This window comes from Dasypus novemcinctus, chromosome 18, assembly GCF_030445035.2.
Source record: "Dasypus novemcinctus isolate mDasNov1 chromosome 18, mDasNov1.1.hap2, whole genome shotgun sequence".
Classification (NCBI taxonomy): Eukaryota; Metazoa; Chordata; class Mammalia; order Cingulata; family Dasypodidae; genus Dasypus; species Dasypus novemcinctus.
The window spans coordinates 87,361,399-87,380,403 of NC_080690.1; the positions used below are offsets into that span (position 1 = coordinate 87,361,399).

Below are 19,005 nucleotides of genomic sequence, written 5' to 3' on the forward strand. Positions count from 1 at the left end.
AGTGAAGAAAGTTTAGGACTTCTGGGAAGATGGCAAATTAGAAAGACATGGGACTTGCTTCTCCTCCAGAAAAATAGCTAGAGGACAGGCTAAAACAGCCTAGAAAAAGATTTTCTAGGGCTTAGGACACCAGGCAGAAGATGGACACCACCCAGAGGAGAGAGGGGCAAAGGAGAGAAATGGCAGTGACAAAACTGTGTGTTGAAACCAGCAGCTGCTGCTATCAGCACCATCCCCCACACTAAAGACACTTCAGAATTCTCAGGCCTCTGGGCCTGCAGCTGAAGATAAAGGGGGCTCCAGGAATCCACCACCCCAGGAAAGGGGAGAGAGATGGACACAGCCTAAAGCTGACTCATATTCTGGCCCACGAATTTGGACTGCTGTGTCCCACCAACCCTTCCAGGCCAGGTGTGACCACACAGTGGTTTGCCCTTGGAACCTGAGAAGAACTGGAGAAATCTGACCCTCTCAATCTCCCTCTCTCCTAGTTGGGACTGAATATTGAGGATGTCCCAGGAAAGGGGAGAGAGAGGGACACAGCCTAAGGCTGACTCAGCTTTTGACTCACAAATTTGGTCTGCGTGTCCCAGGAGCCCTTCCAGGCCAGGGGGGCCACACCATTGTCTTGGGAGCCCACAAGAGACTAAAGATATATGACCCTTCCAATCTCTTCCTCTCCTAACCTCAACTGAATGTTGAGGACTCAGAGGGGAGTGGAAATATTTTCTAGCAAGGAAAAGGGAGGGGGGTGCAAATAATGAGGAGAGCCTTTTCCGGCCTCTATAGCCTCCCTCCCCAAGGCTCTAGGAAGTGAGTCAACACCCAATTACTAGGTCCAGTTTCCAGTTTTGAGCAACCAGCAGGACAATCCTAACAATCTGGGTCAAGTCAAGAATCAGAGCAGTGGTAACAGCCTTCTGCCACTCAATCCCTACAAAAGAGAAATAAATTGAGCATTTGAGTAAACTATATCCTAATCAGATGCCTAGACATCAGCAAAAAATTATGAGCCATCCTAAGAAAATGGAAGACATGGCCCAAGAAAAGGAATATGTCAAAGCCTCAGAAGAGATGCAGAATCTGAGAAAACTAATCAGCAAGATGCACACAAATTTCCAAAATCAAATAAATGACTTGAAAGATAATATGGTTAAAGAGATAAATAACATCAAGAAAATATAGAAGCAGTGCAAAGAAGAAATTGAAATCCTGAACAGAAAAGTAACAGCTCATGGGAATTAAAGACACAATAGGTGAGATAAAAAACATTTTAGAGACATACAACAGCAGCCTCAAAATGATGGAAGAAAGAATAAGTGATACGAAAGACCAAACAGCTAAAACTGAAGAGAGAGAAAAGAACAAAAAGAAAAGAATGGGAGAAAATGAGCAGGGGCTCAGAGAGTTGAATGACAACACAAAACACAACAATGTTCATGTGATGGGAGTTCCAGAAAGAGAAGAGAAGGGAAAATGCACATAAAGAGAATTTGAGGAAATAATAGCTGAACATTTCCCAACTGTCACAGAAGAAATAAACTTACATGTCCAAGAAGTACACGGTACCCCAATCAGAATAAATCCAAATAGACCTACAGTTGTTTATATTTTCAGTTATTAAATGTACAAACTAAAGTTTTTATAAAAAAAGTTTAGATTACCTAAATGTGAAACCTATGGATTGGAGTACTAACTTTAAGCAAGACAGAAAACCCAAAGGTATTCATTTATAAAAGAAGAATAAGTACACATACTTGGATACATAAAAAGTAAAACTATGTATGCCCCATAGGTACCGTAAGCAAGGAAAAAGGCTAAATTGTGGACTGAAAAAACTATTTGCAATACACATGACATGCAGGTTTAATATTTATACCCTACTGTGATCACCTACAAAATGACAAAAGGAAAAGGCAAAATTATGAACATTTAAAACACAGAAAATAAAATCCTAAATAGACAAAAACAATATGTAAAGAGCCTCAAATAACAAGTAATTAGGATAGGTAATTAAATGACACTTTTCATGCAATAAAGTAACCAAAATTTAAAATACTGATAATACTGCTGGAGGAGATGTGGGAAAATTCTCATCCACTATTGGAAAGAATATGAATTGTTATATGCATTTTGGAAAGTATTTGATGATATCTAATAAAATTAAAAATACACTTAGTCTCCATACAATCCCAGTCATGGGATTTTGACCCATAGATAAAAAGGACTAGACTTCTGGGAAGATGGTGGATTAGAAAGTCACAGAAATCTCTTCTCTCTCAGAAAAAAGTAGAGGACAGGTGGTGGAAATGGCCAGAAAAAAAAATATTCTAGGCTTTAGGACACCAGGGGAAGGCTGGACACCACTCAGAAGGAAGGGTCACAGAAAAAAAACAAAACAAAACCCACAACAGAAAGATCATGAGTAGAAGTAGCAGCTGCAGCTGCTTGCACCCTTCCTTCATGCTACAAGCAGATAATTTTCAATTCTCCAGCCTCGAGCTGGTGGCTACAGACAGAGGGGCCTACAGGGATCTACCTCCTCAGGAATCAATAGAGGGAGGGACATAGCCTGAGGCTGATTCAGCTTTTGGCCCACAAATTTGATCTGTGTCCCAAGAGCCCTTCCATGGAAGGGGCCACACCATTGTTTACCTTGGGAACCTACATGGAACTAAAGAGATCTGACCCACTCAATCACCCTCTCTATTGACCAGGACTGGATGTTGAGGATGCAGAGGCAAGTGGAATTATTTTCTACCCAGGAAAAGGAAGGTGGCTGCCAGCAAAGGTTGGAGAACAGCTTTGGAGAAAGTTTGAATTGTGAGGCTCTGAAGAGCCTCCAGGCAGGATCCTGTCACACTGTTGCAATCAGTGTTGAAGTATACACACTCCAACCAGATTTTGAACCTAGACGGCTGCCAAAGAGCTCCATCTGCTGGCAGACCAAGGAAATGCATGTAAAGAGTCTTATAAAAACAAAAGAACAAAAACAAATGAAAAAACCAATTCAGGGGGGTCTATATGGCTTAGTGGTTGAGTGCTGGCTTCCCATATACAAGGCTCAGGTTGAATCCCTGGCCCCAAAGAAAAACAAACAAACATGCAACAGCAGACTTTAAATGTTGAAAGAAAGAATAAGTGATACAGAAGCCAGAACAGCTGAAATTGAAGAGAGAGAACATAGAAAAGAATAGAAAAAAATTGAGCAGGGGCTCAGAATGTTGAATGATAACATGAAGTGTAACAACATACATGTCATGGGAGTTCCAGAAGGTGAAGAGAAAGGAAAAGGAGCAGAAAGAGTATTTAAGGGATCAATGAAAACTTACCAATTCTTATAAAAGAATTTATGTGTCCAAGAAGTGCAGCATACCCCAATCAGAATAAATCCATATAGACTTACTCCTAGACACATACTGCTCAAAATGTCAAACATCAAAGAGAAAATTCTGAGAGCAGCAAGGGAGAAGCAAACCATCACATACAAGGGATGCCCAGTAAGACTTAATGTGGCTTTCACATTAGAAACCATGGAGGTGAGATGACAGTGGTATGATATAATTAGGATTCTGAAAGAGAAAAATTGCCACCAATCATTCTTTATCTGGCAGAATTGTCCTTCAAATATGGGGAGTTTAAAATATTCTCAAGTAAACAGAAACTAAGAGAGTTTGTAAAAAAGGATCTGTGTTTGCAGGCTGTATTAAAGGGAGCCTTACAGCTGTAAAAAAAAAAAAAAAAGAAAAGAAAAGAAAAGAAAAAGAAAGAAAAAAGATGAGAAAGAGACTTAGAGGAAAGTATAGAAGGCAAGAATAGCACAAAGGATAACCAAAAGAGTAAAAAGACAAAAAAAATGTATGATATGCAGACCAAAAAATATAATGGTGGAATAATGCATTTACAGTAATATCATTGACTGTGAATGGATTTAACTCCCCAATCAAAAGATATAAGCTGACAGAATGGATTTAAAAAAATTTTTTAAAAAGCATGAACCATCCATATGCTGCCTACAAGAGACTCACCGTCAACCTGGGGATACAAACTGGTTGAAAGTAAAAGTTCAGAAAAAGATACTCCACACAAATAGTAACCAAAAAAGAGCAGGGGTAGCTATACTAATATTGGAAAAAAACAGATAAGTGGAGGAAAAAACAAACAACCTTAGATACAGGCCAATATGTATTAATAAAAGGGAAAGTCCACCAGGAAGAAATAAAAGTCATAAACATCTATGCTCATAACAAGGGTGCCCCAAAATACATGAGGCAAACTCTGGCAAAACTGAAGGGAGAAATAGAGATCTCTACAGTAATAGTGGGAGCAGGTGTAGTTCAGTGCATGAGGTCCTGCATACCATGTTTGAGGTCCCGGGTTCAATCCCAGTACCTCCTAAAAATGTATATATGATAATAGTTGGAGAATTCAACACACCACTCATATCATTAGATAGAACAACTAGACAGAAGATCAGTGAGGAGACAAAGAACTGAAACAATATGATAAATGAGCTAGACCTAACAGACATACACAGAATGTTGCATCCCAAATCAGCAGATTATACATTCTCATCTGCTTATGGATCTTTCTCCAGGATAAACCATGTTAGGTCACAATGCAGCTCTCAATATAAAAAAGATTGAAATTATACAAAACACCTCAGATTATAATGAAATTCACCTATGTGTGGAGCCTGAACAACACAGTCCTAAACAATCATGGATCAAAGAAGAAATTGTAAGTAAATATATTGAGACAAATGAAAAATGAGAACACAAGTTATAAAAATGTGGGTCAAAGAGGAAATTGTGTTAAAGTTCAGTAAATATCTTGAAACAAATAAAAACGAGAACAAAACATGTCAAAACCTATGGGACACCGCAAGGCAGTGCTGAGAGAGAAATTTTTTTAAAGATTTATTTTCCCCCTTCCCCTGCTCCCACCCTGTTTTGTTTTTGCTGTCTGTGTTATCTTCTCACTTTCTGTCCTCTAAGATTCACTGGGATTCAATCCTGGAGACCTCTGTTGGGGAGAGAGAGGTTCCCTGTCAACTGCACCACCTCAGTTCCTGGTTTCTGCTGTGCTTCACCTTGACTCTCCCCTTGCCTCTCTTTTGATATATCATCATCTTGCTGAGTGACTCACTTGCATGGGGCACTTGGCTCACCACATGGGCACTTGCACAGCCACTTTTGTGGGCACTGGCTCACCATGCAGGCACACTTTCTCTTCTTTTTCACCAGGAGGCCCCAGGAATCAAACCCAGGTCCTCCCATATGATAGGTGGGGGAAGCAGAGGTGGCTCAACTGATAGAGCATCTGTCTACCATATGGAGGATCCAGGGTTCAATCCCCAGGGCCTCCTGGCCCGTATGGTAAGCTGGCCCACATGCAGTGCTACTGCACACAAGGAATGCTGTACCATGCAGGGGCACGCCCACATAGGGGTGCCCCACGTGCAAGGCGTGCACCTCACAGGGAGAGCCACCCCACATGAAAAAAACACAGCCTGCCCAGGAGTGGTGCCACACACACAGAGAGTTGACACAGCAAGATGATACAACAAAAAAGATGCAGTTTCGCAGTGCTGCCTGCCAATGCAAGCAGACACAGAAGAACACACAATGAATGGACATAAAGAGCAGACAACAAGGGGGATGGGGAGAGAAGTAAATAAAATAAATCTTATTTAAAAAATAATATATATATATATATATGGTAGGTGGAAGCTCTATCACTTGAGCCACATCTGCTTCCCTGCGAGAGAAATTTATAGCCCTCAATGTTTACATTTAAAGAGAAGAAAGCTAAAATTGAAAATCTAACTGCATACCTAGAGGAACTAGAAAAAGAACAGCAAACTAATCCCAAACCAAGTGAAAGGAAATAGTAAAGATCAGAGCAGAAATAAATGAAATCAAGAATAAAAAAACAATCAAATCAATAAAACCAAAAGTTGGTTCTTTAAGAAGATCAACAAACTTGAAAAATCCATAGCTAGACTGACCAAAAAAAAGATAAAATGCAAATAAATAAAATCTGAAGTAAGAGGGGTACATTACCACAAACCCCACGGAAATAGGAGCGATCTTAAGAAGATACTATGGACAATTGTATGCCAAAACAACTAGACGATGTAGGTGAGATGAACACATTCCTAGAAACACCCAAACAAACTACACTGACACTAGAAGAAAAAGAAGGCCTCAACAAATCAGTCACAAGTAATTGAAACAGTCATGAAAACATCCCAGGGGAGCTGATGTTGCTCAAGGGGTTGAGTGCCTGCTTTTATGTACAAGGTCCTGGGTTCAATTTCCAGTACCTCCTAAAAACAAAACAAAAAAACACAACTCTCATTGGGTAGTGGATGTAGCTCAGTGGTTGAGCACCTGCTTCCCATGTATGAGGTCCTGGATTCAATCTTCAGTACTTCCTTTAAAAAAAAACTCCCAAAGATGAAAAGCCCAGGACATGATGGCCTTAGATGAATTCTATCAATCATTCAAAAATGATCTAATAGCAGTCTTGCTCAAGCTCTTCCAAAAAACTGAACAGTAAAGTACACTATTCTAAGAAGCCAACATCACCTAATTTGGCACTAAAACCAAATAAAGATAGCACAAAAAAAAGAAAATTACAGACCAATATGTCTAATAATTATGGATGTGAAATTCTGGAACAGAATACTTGCAAACCAAATTCAAAAGCACATTAAAAGATTTATACACTATGATCATTGTATAATTATACAATTATCCCAGGTACGTAAAGGTAGTTTGCAAGAAAATCAATTAGTATACGCCACATTAATCAAAGAAGAAAAATCACATGATCCTCATGATTGATGGAGAAAATGCATTTGATGAAATATAGCATCCTTGATAAAAACACTCCAAAAGATAATAGAAGGAAGATTTTTTAAAAGATTTATTTATTTATTTCTCTCCCCTTCCCCGCCACCCCAGTTGTCTGTTCTCTGTGTCTATTTGCTGCATGTTCTTTGTCCACTTCTGTTGTTGTCAGCAGCACAGGAATCTGTGTTTCTTTTTGTTGCATCATCTTTTTGTGTCAGTTCTCCGTGTGTGCAGCACCATTCTTGGGCAGGCTGCACTTTCTTTCATGCTGGGCAGCTCTCCTTACGGGGTGCACTCCTTGTGCATGGGGCTCCCCTATGCAGGGGACACCCCTGCATGGCATGGCACTCCTTGCGCATCAGCACAGCCCATGGGCCAGCTCCACACAGGTCAAGGAGGCCCGGGGTTTGAACCGCGGACCTCCCATGTGGTAGATGGATGCCCTAACCACTGGGCCAAGTCTGCTGCCAGAAGATTTCTTAATATAGTAAAATGCAAATATGATAAACCTACAGCTAGCATTGTACTCAATGGTGAAAGACCGAAAGCTTTCCTGCTGAGATCAGGAACAAGAGAAGGATGCCCCCACTGTCACCACTGTTATTCAATTTTGTGCTAGAAGTGCAAGCTAGAGCAACTAGGCTAAAGAAATAAAAGACATCCAAACAGGAAAGGAAGAAGTAAAACTTTCACTATTTGCTGATGATATGATCCTTGGAGTTGACTGTGCTAGCAAAACTGAAATCCAGTTGGTTAAGAGTCTCGGGGTACCACCAGAGAGGCTAATCTATACAAACCCTTGTAAACAATGTCTCAAATTAAGCATGATGCCAATAACGAAGGTGAGATGATTTTTGACAGCAAAGTAGAGTTGATGAAAGTGACCAGGCACATCCAAAGGCAAAGTTGGTTTTGCAGATTACCATTCCAAAGCAGTGTGTTGCTTTAGTGTTAAATTTATAGCCACACTCAAAACCAGCCGGCTTCTTTTGGAATGAGCTAAAGAGCTTGATATTGGTGCCATCAGTGTCAGCTTCCATGTGAGAATTGGCTGAACTGATCCTGAAACCTTTGTGCAGTCTCTCTCTCATGCCTGCTGTGTCTTTGAGATGGGAGCTGAGGTGGGTTTCAGCATGTATCTACTTGATATTACTGGTGACTTTCCTAGAACTGATGATGTGGAGCTTATTTTGAAGAGACCACCAGTGTCATCAATCCAGCATTAGACAAGTATTTTCCATCAGACTCTGGAATGAAAATCATAGTTGAGCCAGGCCGATAATCTGTTCCATCAACTTTCGCACTTGCAGTGAATATCATTGCCAAAAAATTGTATTTAAGGAACAGACAAGATCAGATGAAGATGAACAGGAGTGGACAAACCTTTATTACATGAATGATGGAGTATATTGATCATTTAATTGCATCCTTTATGATCATGCCCATGCAAAGCATCTTCTGCAGAAGAGAACCAAACCAGATGAGAAGTGTTACTCATCTAGCATATGGGGACCCAGATGCAATGACCTTGTCAGATCATGGAGCACTGTGACCTGCCAGAAATGCATGTGGGTGATTGGATGCTGTCGAGAACATGAATTCTTTTTCTTTTCTTTTTTTTTAATGTCCATATGAATTTTTTTTTAGAACATGGATTCTTACACTATTACTGCTGCTTTCACTTTCAGTGGATTCTAGAGGTGAACCATCTACACAATGTCAGGGCCCACATGGCAAGGCATGCAGCAAATCAAGAACCATGAATTTCCACCCGAAGTGGAGGAGCTGGACACCAACACTCTGCCCATGTCCTGGGCTGAGGAAAGTGGGATGAAATGCCACTCAGCCACCTGTGCTCCAGCTAGTATTAATGTGTAAATAACATTTTTGTAGCTGTTAACTGTGAGTTAACACAGTTAACTACCTTAAAGGAGTTTAGCTTGAATGGAGGGATTTGGGGGGAACATTTAATTTAATTAGTGCTAGTGATGAATGTAGGATGACCAAATATCTGAAAGTAACGTGTTTCTCTCCCTGTTGTTATGATACAAAGGAAAGAAATGTATATAAATTAAAAAGTAATGATGGCGGTGGACTTGGCCCAGTGATTAGGGCATCCGACTACCATATGGGAGGTCTGCGGTTCAAACCCCGGGCCTCCTTGACCCGTGTGGAGCTGGCTCATGCACAGTGGTGATGCATGCAAGGAGTGCTGGGTCATGCAGGGGTGTCCCCCGCGTAGGGGAGCCCCACGCACAAGGAGTGCGCCCCATAAGGAGAGCTGCCCAGCATGAAAGAAAGTGCAGCCTGCCCAGGAATGGCACCGCCCACACGGAGAGCTGACACAACAAGATGATGTAACTAAAAGAAACACAGATTCCCGTGCCGCTGACAACAGAAGTGGACAAAGAAGACGCAGCAAATAGACACAGAGAACAGACACTGGGGTGGGGGGGGAAGGGAAGAGAAATAAATAAATAAATAAATCTTAAAAAAAAAAAAAGTAATGAGATGCAACCCTCTCTTAGGGCCAAATTCCACTTCTTGTGGTCAAGAACATCCAGTTGAAGCAATGAAGTATGAAAACCAGCTTCAACTATGGCCAGGCTTATGCAGAATCCCCTGGCTGTCCTCACTTCAACTTGCTTAATTAATGTAGTAAAATTCCCACCCAGGGGTGGAGTTATCTGCCCCTTTTTTGGTCATGCAATGTATGTTTAAGTGTGATTTCCTGAACATACTAATCATATAATTATATAACTAGCTATGTATGTTTATCTATATGCATAAAAGCCAATGCATAATCAGAGCAAATGCTAAGTAGTAACTTCCGTATTTAAGCAAGAGTGAAACCACAGCATGGGGAGTCAGGTCTGTGTTGCTTTAGACTGGCCTTGGCTCCTGTTTGCAGACATAATAAATTTAAGTTCTGCCTCACTCGTGTGTAGCTAGCAAAGGAGGTCATGATGAAGTCAAGAGTTCATGTTCCCTGTTACATACCTGCATGAGGGTCAAAACAGGACAGGAAATGCAAACAATTCCATGAACTACATTCTTGGCTGAAGTGACTGTTTTTGTTTATAAGGATGTTCATCCAGTTAATTAAAAGAGGGCGTGTTCTTGGAGGCAGAATTAAAGACATTTTCTGTTCTCATGAAATTCTAAAAATAACTTCGTATATAAACACCATTGTACTCATATGAAATAAAAGCACCGAGCTGACTCTCTGTTTTGCTCAATGCCTGAGAGAGCTTCAGTCCTCCTTACTACCAATTATCCTGACTGCTGACTCTTCTCTCTATCTCCGTTCCATAAAATTTAACACAACAACTGGCGCCCAAACAGGGACCTGAAAGTAAGAGTTGGGAACAGTTAAGACTGAGAAGGATATAGATGTATGAGTGAGTCATACTATTCTCAGCAATTAGTAAGGAGATAAGTGTCAGAATGGGAAATTCCCCTTCTGCCTTAGATGCTATATTAGTGTTTTGAAATCTTTGCTTAAGTTTTCTGGAATACCAGTTAAAGATAATATTTTACGGAGTTTAATAAAAAAGATACAGAAACAATGTTACTGGTTTACACCACAACATAAAAATCAATTTAATCTTAAACTTCAGAAACAAGTTGGGTGTGCTTTACAAAGGGCTCATCAAAGAGGTGATGTTTTGTCTGCAGAGGAATGGGCAGCTTTTAATATTATCTCTTTGGCTCTTCAACCTTTTCAGTCTGATTCAGAGTCCTCTCAAAAACAAACTAAAGAAGAGGAGGAAATCAAGTCTGTAGATGAAGTTTCTGATTCTGAGAGTAATAAATATGAGATTTTCGATGATGATTTTGATTCTGAAAATGAACCTTCTCCCAATGTTGATTCAAATGTTAATAATTCAGTGCAATTTGCTTCTATAGACTCCATTCAACAGATTCAACAACAACTAGAAGATCTGAGTCTAAAATTAAAAGAATTATCATCTCCTGTTCAAACTTTTCCAGTACAGGTAAGTACTTCTTTAACTCCTTCTGCTCCTCCTTTACCAGAAATTTCCGCTCCTGCAAATGGTCAAACCAGCCTTCGAGTGTCTGCGATCTCCCCAGAGATGTCAAAATTTTTACTTGATGATGATAATACGGAAAATTCTAGTGCTCTCCAAACTAACGATTTGTTAACTTTTCCTATTATCTGACAGCTTATGCCTGGGAATGCTCAGTATCCACAAGGATATTATCAAGGACAACATGAAGTGGTTCCTTTTTCCTTGTTAAAAATCATTAAACATGCTGCTAGTATTTATGGTGTTTATTCTCCCTATATGGTAGGAATTGTTCAGGCTTATGCTGATGCTAATTTGTTGTTGCCATTGGACTGGGAAGCTATTGCTAAAGCCTGCTTAGAATCTGCTCAATATATACAATTTAAAGCATGGTGGTGTGAGGAACTGGAAAAGATTGCTCATTTAAATGCTTCTCATGGAGGTTCAGACGTAGATCAATTGACAAGAACTGGAGCTCATGCTACTTTAATTCAACAATCTGTTTTAAGTGATGCTGCATTGGTGCAGATAAAGGCAATATGTTTAAAAGCTTGGCAGAAAATTGAATCTTCAGGAAAATCCGCTCAGTCATTTGCAAAAATTATACAGAGAAATCAAGAAACATATACAGATTTTTTGGCAAGATTAGGTAACACTTTGAAAAGGTCTATTTCTGATGATAATGCTCTAGCTATATTATTAGATACTCTTGCTTTTGAAAATGCTAATGCTGATTGTAAGAAAGCAGTGCTTCTAGTAAAAAATACTGGTGGAAGTATAGATCAATATATCAAGGCTTGTAGAGATATAGGTTCTAGCTCCTATCAAGCACATTTGTTGGCTTCTGCATTGCAGAATGGTCTAAATAAAAAAGGATTAAGATGTTATAATTGTGGAAAACCTGGTCATGTAAAAAGAGATTGTAAAGCTAAAACTAATTTATTGGCCAAAGGAAATAATCCAAATATAAAATCTTCTCTTGCTCCGGGGTTATGTCGTCGATGTGGAAAAGGGAGGCATTGGACAAACGAATGTCGTTTAGTTAAAGATCATAATGGTGCTAGTCTTGTTACTAATTTGGGAAACTCAATAACGGGCCAAGCTCGCTGCCCCAGACAAATATCGAGCAACAATCAGAAAAAATCTTCTCAGTTTCCAGTAATGGAACTGACAGACAGAGAAGGAAGTTAACTGTTAAAGATCTTTATCATGCTACAGAGGGAGGTGTGGCTTTAGGTATTCTGAGCCCTAATTCATTTACTATTTCTCCCGAACATGGAATTGTAAAAGTTCCTACTAATATTTATGGACCATTAGAATCTGGGATAGTAGGAATGATAGTAGGAAGAAGTAGTTTAACTGTGTCAGGAATTCAAGTGCGTATTGGTATATTGATTCTGACTATGAAGGAGAATTAATGGTTATGATGAGTTCATTAGTCCTTAAAATTTTTTCTAAAGGAGAGGGGATTGCTCAATTATTGCTGTTACCTTATAAATCTTTAACCAAGGCTCCTTGTAGAAGGAGTGGAGGTTTGGGGAGCACAAATAATTGTATCTTTTGGCATACTTTAATTACCGAAAATTGACCTAAAATGATGTTGCAATTTCCTAATGGAATAAATATAGAGGGGTTAGTAGATACAGGAGCTGAGGTTTCTATCACCTCTCTCGTACAATGGCCAAAAGAATGGCCTACACATACTGTTCAAGCTATATTTACTGGATTAGGAACTTTATCTGAAATTCAACCAAGTTCTCAAATTTTAAAATGTTGAGGCCCGGTGGTCAGAAAGCTACTTTGCAACCTTATGTTGCTGATATTGCTGCTACTCTTTGGGGAAGAGATCTTTTAGTACAGTGGGGAGCTTCTCTTTGTATTCCTTCTATCAATGAAGGTATGAAAGTACAATTATTTAATCAAGAGAGATGCACGTCTGTTATTGCTGAAAAAGATGATAACCATCCTTTTCATTAGGGGCTGCTGTTGAAAAGCTCTACGCTCTAAAACTTACTTGGACTACTGAACAGCCTGTATGAATTGAACAGTGGCCCTTACCCAGGAAAAATTAATAGTGCTTCATGCATTAATCAATGAACAATTAAATAAAAAACATATAATTGAAAGTTCTAGTCCATGGAATTCCCCCATTTTTGTTATCAAAAAGAAATCTGGAAAATGGCATATGTTGACTGATTTAAGAGCTGTTAATAAGTGTATTCAGCCAATGGGACCTTTACAACCTGGCCTTCCTAATTTATCATTGATTCCTTTAGCCTGGCAAATAATGGTTATAGATTTAAAGGATGCATTTTTTACTATTCCTTTGCATCCTGAAGATAGTAAAAAATTTGCTTTTACCATTCTGGCCCTTAATAATGAACAACCTGCCGCTCGGTATCAATGGACAGTTCTTCCTCAAGGTATGTTAAATAGTCCTACCATGTGTCAATCTTTTGTTCATCAACCATTGCAAATGATACACTCTAAATTTCCAAATATCAGAGTAATACATTATATGGAAGAAATTCTTTTTGCCATACCAGCAACTATAATAAAGATTCTATTTTTCCTTATGCAAAACAAGTTTTAGAACAATTTGGTTTGAAAATTTCAGAAGAAAAAATACAATGGCAAATGCCAGTTTTGTATTTAGGTCAAAGAATAACTGAAGAAACAGTGATTCCACAGAAAATAAAAATATGCAGAGATTTGTTAAAAACATTAAATGATTTTCAAAAATTATTGGGAGATATTAATTGGATACGTCCTTCCTTGGGTCTTCCTACATATTCTCTTACTCGTTTATTTAAGACTTTAGAAGGAGACCCTTCCTTAGATAGCCCTCGTACTTTAACATCTGAGGCTGAACAAGAACTTAAGCTTATTGAAAAACATGTACAAAAAGTGCAACTGCATTGTATTACTTCTTTAGAAAATTTACAATTAATAGTGATACATACTGTACATTCTCCTACCGGAATATTAATGCAAGATAATCATATTATTGAATGGTTGTTCTTACCTAATAAAAGTTTAAAATCGATGCATACTTATATAGAAAAAATTTGTAACATTATTATAAAAGGACATCTTCAACTTTGTCAATTAACTGGATTAGATCCTTCTGCTACTATAGTACCATTATCTAATCAACAAATTCAACAGTTATTTGCTTTAGATGAAAATTGGCAACTTGCTTTAACTCATTTTTTAGGCAATATTCATAATACTTATCCAAAAATTCAATTAATACAATTTTTAAAGTTGACCAATTGGATATTATCATCTGTGGTAGTAACTAAACCTATCGCTAATGCTCACACCTTTTTTACAGATGCCAATAAATTAGGAATTGTGGGATATGCTGATACAGTTACTTCTAAAGTTATTCAGGCGGCAGACTTGGCCCAGTGGTTAGGGTGGCCATCTACCACATGGGAGGTCCGCGATTCAAACCCTGGGCCTCCTTGACCCGTGTGGAGCTGGCCCATGCGAAGTGCTAATGCGCACAAGGAGTGCCCTGCCACACAGGGTTGTCCCCCGCGTAGGGGAGCCCCACGCGCAAGGAGTGCGCCCGGTAAGGAGAGCCACCCAGCGCCAAAGAAAGTGCAGCCTGCCCAGGAATGGTGCCGCCCACACGGAGAGATGACACATCAAAAAGAAACACAGATTTCCATGCTGCTGACAATAACAGAAGTTGACAAAGAAGACGCAGCAAATAGACACAGAGAACAGACAATGGGGGGTAAGGGAGAGAAGTAAATAAATAAAATAAATCTTTAAAAATAAATAAATAGTTATTCAGAGTCCTTATACTTCTGTACAGAAAGCAGAACTTTATGCTATAATTCTTTTATTACAAGATTATTATAATATTCCTTTCAATGTAGTTACTGACTCTCAATATGCTGCATTTACTGTCCATAATATTGAAACAGTTTTTATTCCAACAGATTCTACAGAACTTCATAATTCGTTTTTATCTTTACAAATGTTAATTCGTGCACGTTCTGATCCTGTCTAAGTAACTCATATTCGTGCTCATACTAATCTTCCAGGTCCTGTTAGTACAGGTAACCATTTAATTGATTCATTAATAGGTTCTGTATATCTGCAGAGCATGAACATGCTCTTTTTCATAATAATAGTATTTCACTTAAATGCAAGCATCATATTACTTGGGCTCAAGCGAAAGCTATAGTTTGTTCTTGCCCTACCTGTACTATTATAGATAAGCCTTCATTATCTCCTGGAGTTAATCCCAAGGGTGAAAAACCTTTATGCATATGGCAAATGGATGTTACTATAATTCCTTCTTTTGGTAAACAAAAGTTTGTGCATCATTCTGTCCATACATTTTCCAGATTTTCATAGTCCACTCCTTTGAATTCTGAATGTGCTGATGCAGTTATATTACATTTATTAGAAGCTTTTGCTGTTCTAGGAATTCCTTCCATAATAAAAACTGATAATGCTCCTGCTTATGTTTCTGTAAAACGCTGTGCATTTTTTCGAGATTATTCTATACAACATATTACTGGCATTTCTTATAGTAGCACAGGGCAAGCAATTATTGAACATCGTCATCGCTCTTTGAAAGAAGCTTTGTTTAAACAAAAAGGGGGAAAATATATGGATTCTCCTCGAAGAAAGATTGCTGTTGTTCTTTTTAAAATAAATTTTTTAGATATAGGAAAAGATGGATCTACAGCAGCAGAAAACCAGTGGATCAAGAGGTTTATGGAGGATTTGTCCCAACCTGCTTTCTGTTTAGATGTCATTACTAATCAATGGATACCTGTTGCAGTATTACGATGGGGACGGGATTATGCTTATATTTCTACAGGTCAAGAGAAAATTTGGGTACCTGACAAGAGATTAAAGTCAGATGGCAGCCAAAAGAGAAATGGAGGAAGTTCAACAGCAGTTTAAGATGATGCGGCTGGAGATGGAAAGACTTATTTTAGAGTGCCGCTGCCTCGAACACAAAGAACTCAACCTCCGACATGGGGACAATTGAAAAAGCTCACCCACAATGCTGAAAAACTGATTGAAGAAACAAACACTGTCAAAAGCCCTACAACTCTCTTAGCTATGTTATCTCTTGTGTCTTTTCAGGTTGGTTCATGTCAGACTTCTAATTATAGCTATTGGGCTTATATTTCTAATCCACCATTAATGAAAGGAGTGTCATGGACTGACCCTGCTGTTCCTATATATACTAATGAAACTTTTTGGATGCCGGGACCCTAAGATAGTCGTGGCCCTTTATTTCCACATGAAGAAGGGACTAAATTGCCAAATTATACCACTGGAGTTGCGGGCCTTCTGATTTGTTTAGGACAGCCGTCTTATTGTTTAAAGTATAAAATGCAGGCATGGTTGTCAATTCAGAGAAATTCGACAAAAAAGGAAGCTGTTCGTCATTTATATTTACTAGCTTCTTATGCTTTTAATTTTTCTGAAAGAACGAATTCACCTAGGCCTGATTTGCCACCATGTCATCTCCCAGTGGTCTCTCAGCTTACTGACTGGGTTCATTGGACTCAATGTCGAGGAGCTGAAAGTCAAGTTTTGATTAATTCTTCCTATGGAAAAGTTATTAATTGGAGCCCTTTTGGTTCTGCTCGATCACAAGGCCTGGGAGCTGATTTGAGATGGCATCGAAATGATACTGATTTTCATCACGTATATATATACACCAGTTCTAACCATTCTATTGTTTGGCATGGTGGAAGGTTTGGGGTCCCTTCTCCTTTTTTAGAAAATTATCATGCCCATCCACATGTATGAAAAATTGCCAGTGCCTTTTATTCTATTAGTTCATGGGTTGGGCAAATACATTATAAATCAGGGAATTTTACGCTCACCTTTTTTAAGAATATTAGTCATCATACACGAATATGTGTTCCATTACCATATTTATTTTTAAAAGGAAATGTTAATTGGAATGAAACTAATGGAGAACTTTATTGTCAAAATTGTTCTTTATATACTTGTCTTAATTCATCTATGAATTTTAATCAATCAAATGAAAGCATTTTTCTTCTTCGTCAGCATACTGGTTTGTGGATGCCTATAACAATGACTCGACATTGGCAGGATAGTCAAGCAACATATTTCTTAGAAAATATAGCGCAACAATTATTATATTGTACTAGAAGAGCTTTAGGCTTAATAACTGCTTTAATAATTGGGCTTATCGCAATTACTGCCACAGCAGTTACTGCTAGCTTGGCATTACAAAATAGTATTCAAATTGCTGATTTTGTACAGATTTGGCAAGCAAATTCCGAAAAATCATGGAATACTCAACGACAAATAGATGCTGAAATGCAAGCTGAAATTGCTGATGTTACTCAAGCAGTTTCTTTGTTAGGTGATCAATTGTTAAGTGTTAAAAGAACTTTGTCATTGAAGTGTGACTGGAATCACACTACATTTTGTGTTACTCCTGTACCTTTTTTTTTTTTATTGTCTGAAATTACATCAATGATTTATTTTCAGTATATACGTTTCACCTCAATTTGAGGTGTCTAAAGCACTTATCATCAAGACCAAGCCAGCATTACTTCATTGAGAGGTTAGGCTATTCCCAGTATTCCCATTACATGGAATAGTCCATACCAAGAGTCACTGCTTCCCCCCCAACAAGGCCTTGGGCTGCCACGAGCATGTGGAGCAGGTGAATGGACATTTTAGTGTTTTCCTTGCTCTTCAGTTTGTATAATCCATATGCAACCAGTGCTACAAAACCTGTCATCCCAATGGGTACAAATGGCGACTTTCTAGCTTTGCAGATGAGTTTAGATCCCTCATTTTCATCGTATGAAGACAGAGAAACAGGTTTGCCAGGTGATGTAATGATTGGTTGAAGAATCTCACAAGTGATGCTGTCCCTGAAGCTGCCACCAGCTTCTCCCTGTATTTATTATTCATCACACTCCTCATCTGCTAAAATCACAGATATACATTCCCTATAATATCCTCCAGCTGTGCTCCAACTAACACTAAACTTCCCTAGATGACCCATTTCAGCCACAGTCACATGCATAAGTCAACAGTGTTTGTTACACTCAGTATAACGGGCTACCATCAATTCCATCCATTACCAGATATTTACAACTGACCTTACTAAACATTCATCCTACATCCAGATCAGCTCATCCTTCTCAACCCACATTCTATCTCCCACAAACCTACTTTCCATAGTCCAACTCCATAAGTCTACTCATCGTATTTAGTCCATATCAGTGAAACCATACAATATTCCTCCTTTTGAAACTGGCTTTTTTCACTCAACATAATGTTCTCAAAACTCCTCCACGTCGTCATGTGTTTCTCCAATTCACTTCTTCTTATAGCTGAATAGTATTCTATCGTAAGTATATACCCCATTTTGTTTAACCATTCTTCAGTTGATGGACACTTAAGTTGTTTCCACCTTTTAGCAATTGTGAATAATGCTGCTATGAACATGGATGTGCAAATATCTGTTCTTGCCCTTGCTTTCAGTTCTTCTGAATATATTCCTAGTAGTGGGATTGTCAGATTTTATGATGGTTTTCTATTTTATTTCCTGAGGAACCACCAAATCGCCTTCCACAGAGGCTGCACCATTTTACACTCCCACCAACAGTGAAGGAGTGTTCCTCCTTTTCTACATCCTCTCCAGCACTTGTAGTTTTCTTTGTGTCTTTTTTTTTTTTTTTTTTTAAGCTTTTTAAATAATGGGAAAGGATGCTATTTGGAATGATGAGACCTATTTCACCACCTTCCTGGATCTGCACCTCCTGGGGACACTTCTGCTCTCCCATATTGAGTCCCTCTTTGGGGGCCCTGCCCATAGGGAGATGGGAGGCCTCTTGGAGTGCAGGTCCAGCACCTCCGGGCTGGGAGTGGATGATAGCAGACCCTGGTGGCCTTCGAGGCGGGAGCGGCTCATTCTGTCAGTCCAGGAGGCTTCCACTTGAGGAGCAGCACAATGAGGTGGGATATCATCTTCCAGAAGTTTCTGAGGGCTGAGGAAGCTACCAGAGGCCAATAGTGTAGGTTCAGGTCAACGTTGAGATCCTGCACAAGGAAAGTGAGCTGGACCTCACGGCCTCTGC

At 39.0% G+C, this 19,005-nt stretch overlaps 1 long non-coding RNA gene across 1 annotated transcript in view; it reads left to right on the plus strand.

Annotated features, from left to right (window-relative positions):
• Positions 1 to 18,450, plus strand: part of LOC101447920 (uncharacterized) — a 30,987-nt gene extending 12,537 nt beyond the window's left edge. Inside the window, exons 2-3 of the long non-coding RNA XR_189242.4 lie at positions 10,770 to 10,858; positions 15,741 to 18,450. This is a non-coding gene — a long non-coding RNA (uncharacterized lncRNA). The remainder of the gene's footprint in view (positions 1 to 10,769; positions 10,859 to 15,740) is intronic.
• The last annotated feature ends 555 nt before the right edge of the window (positions 18,451 to 19,005 follow it).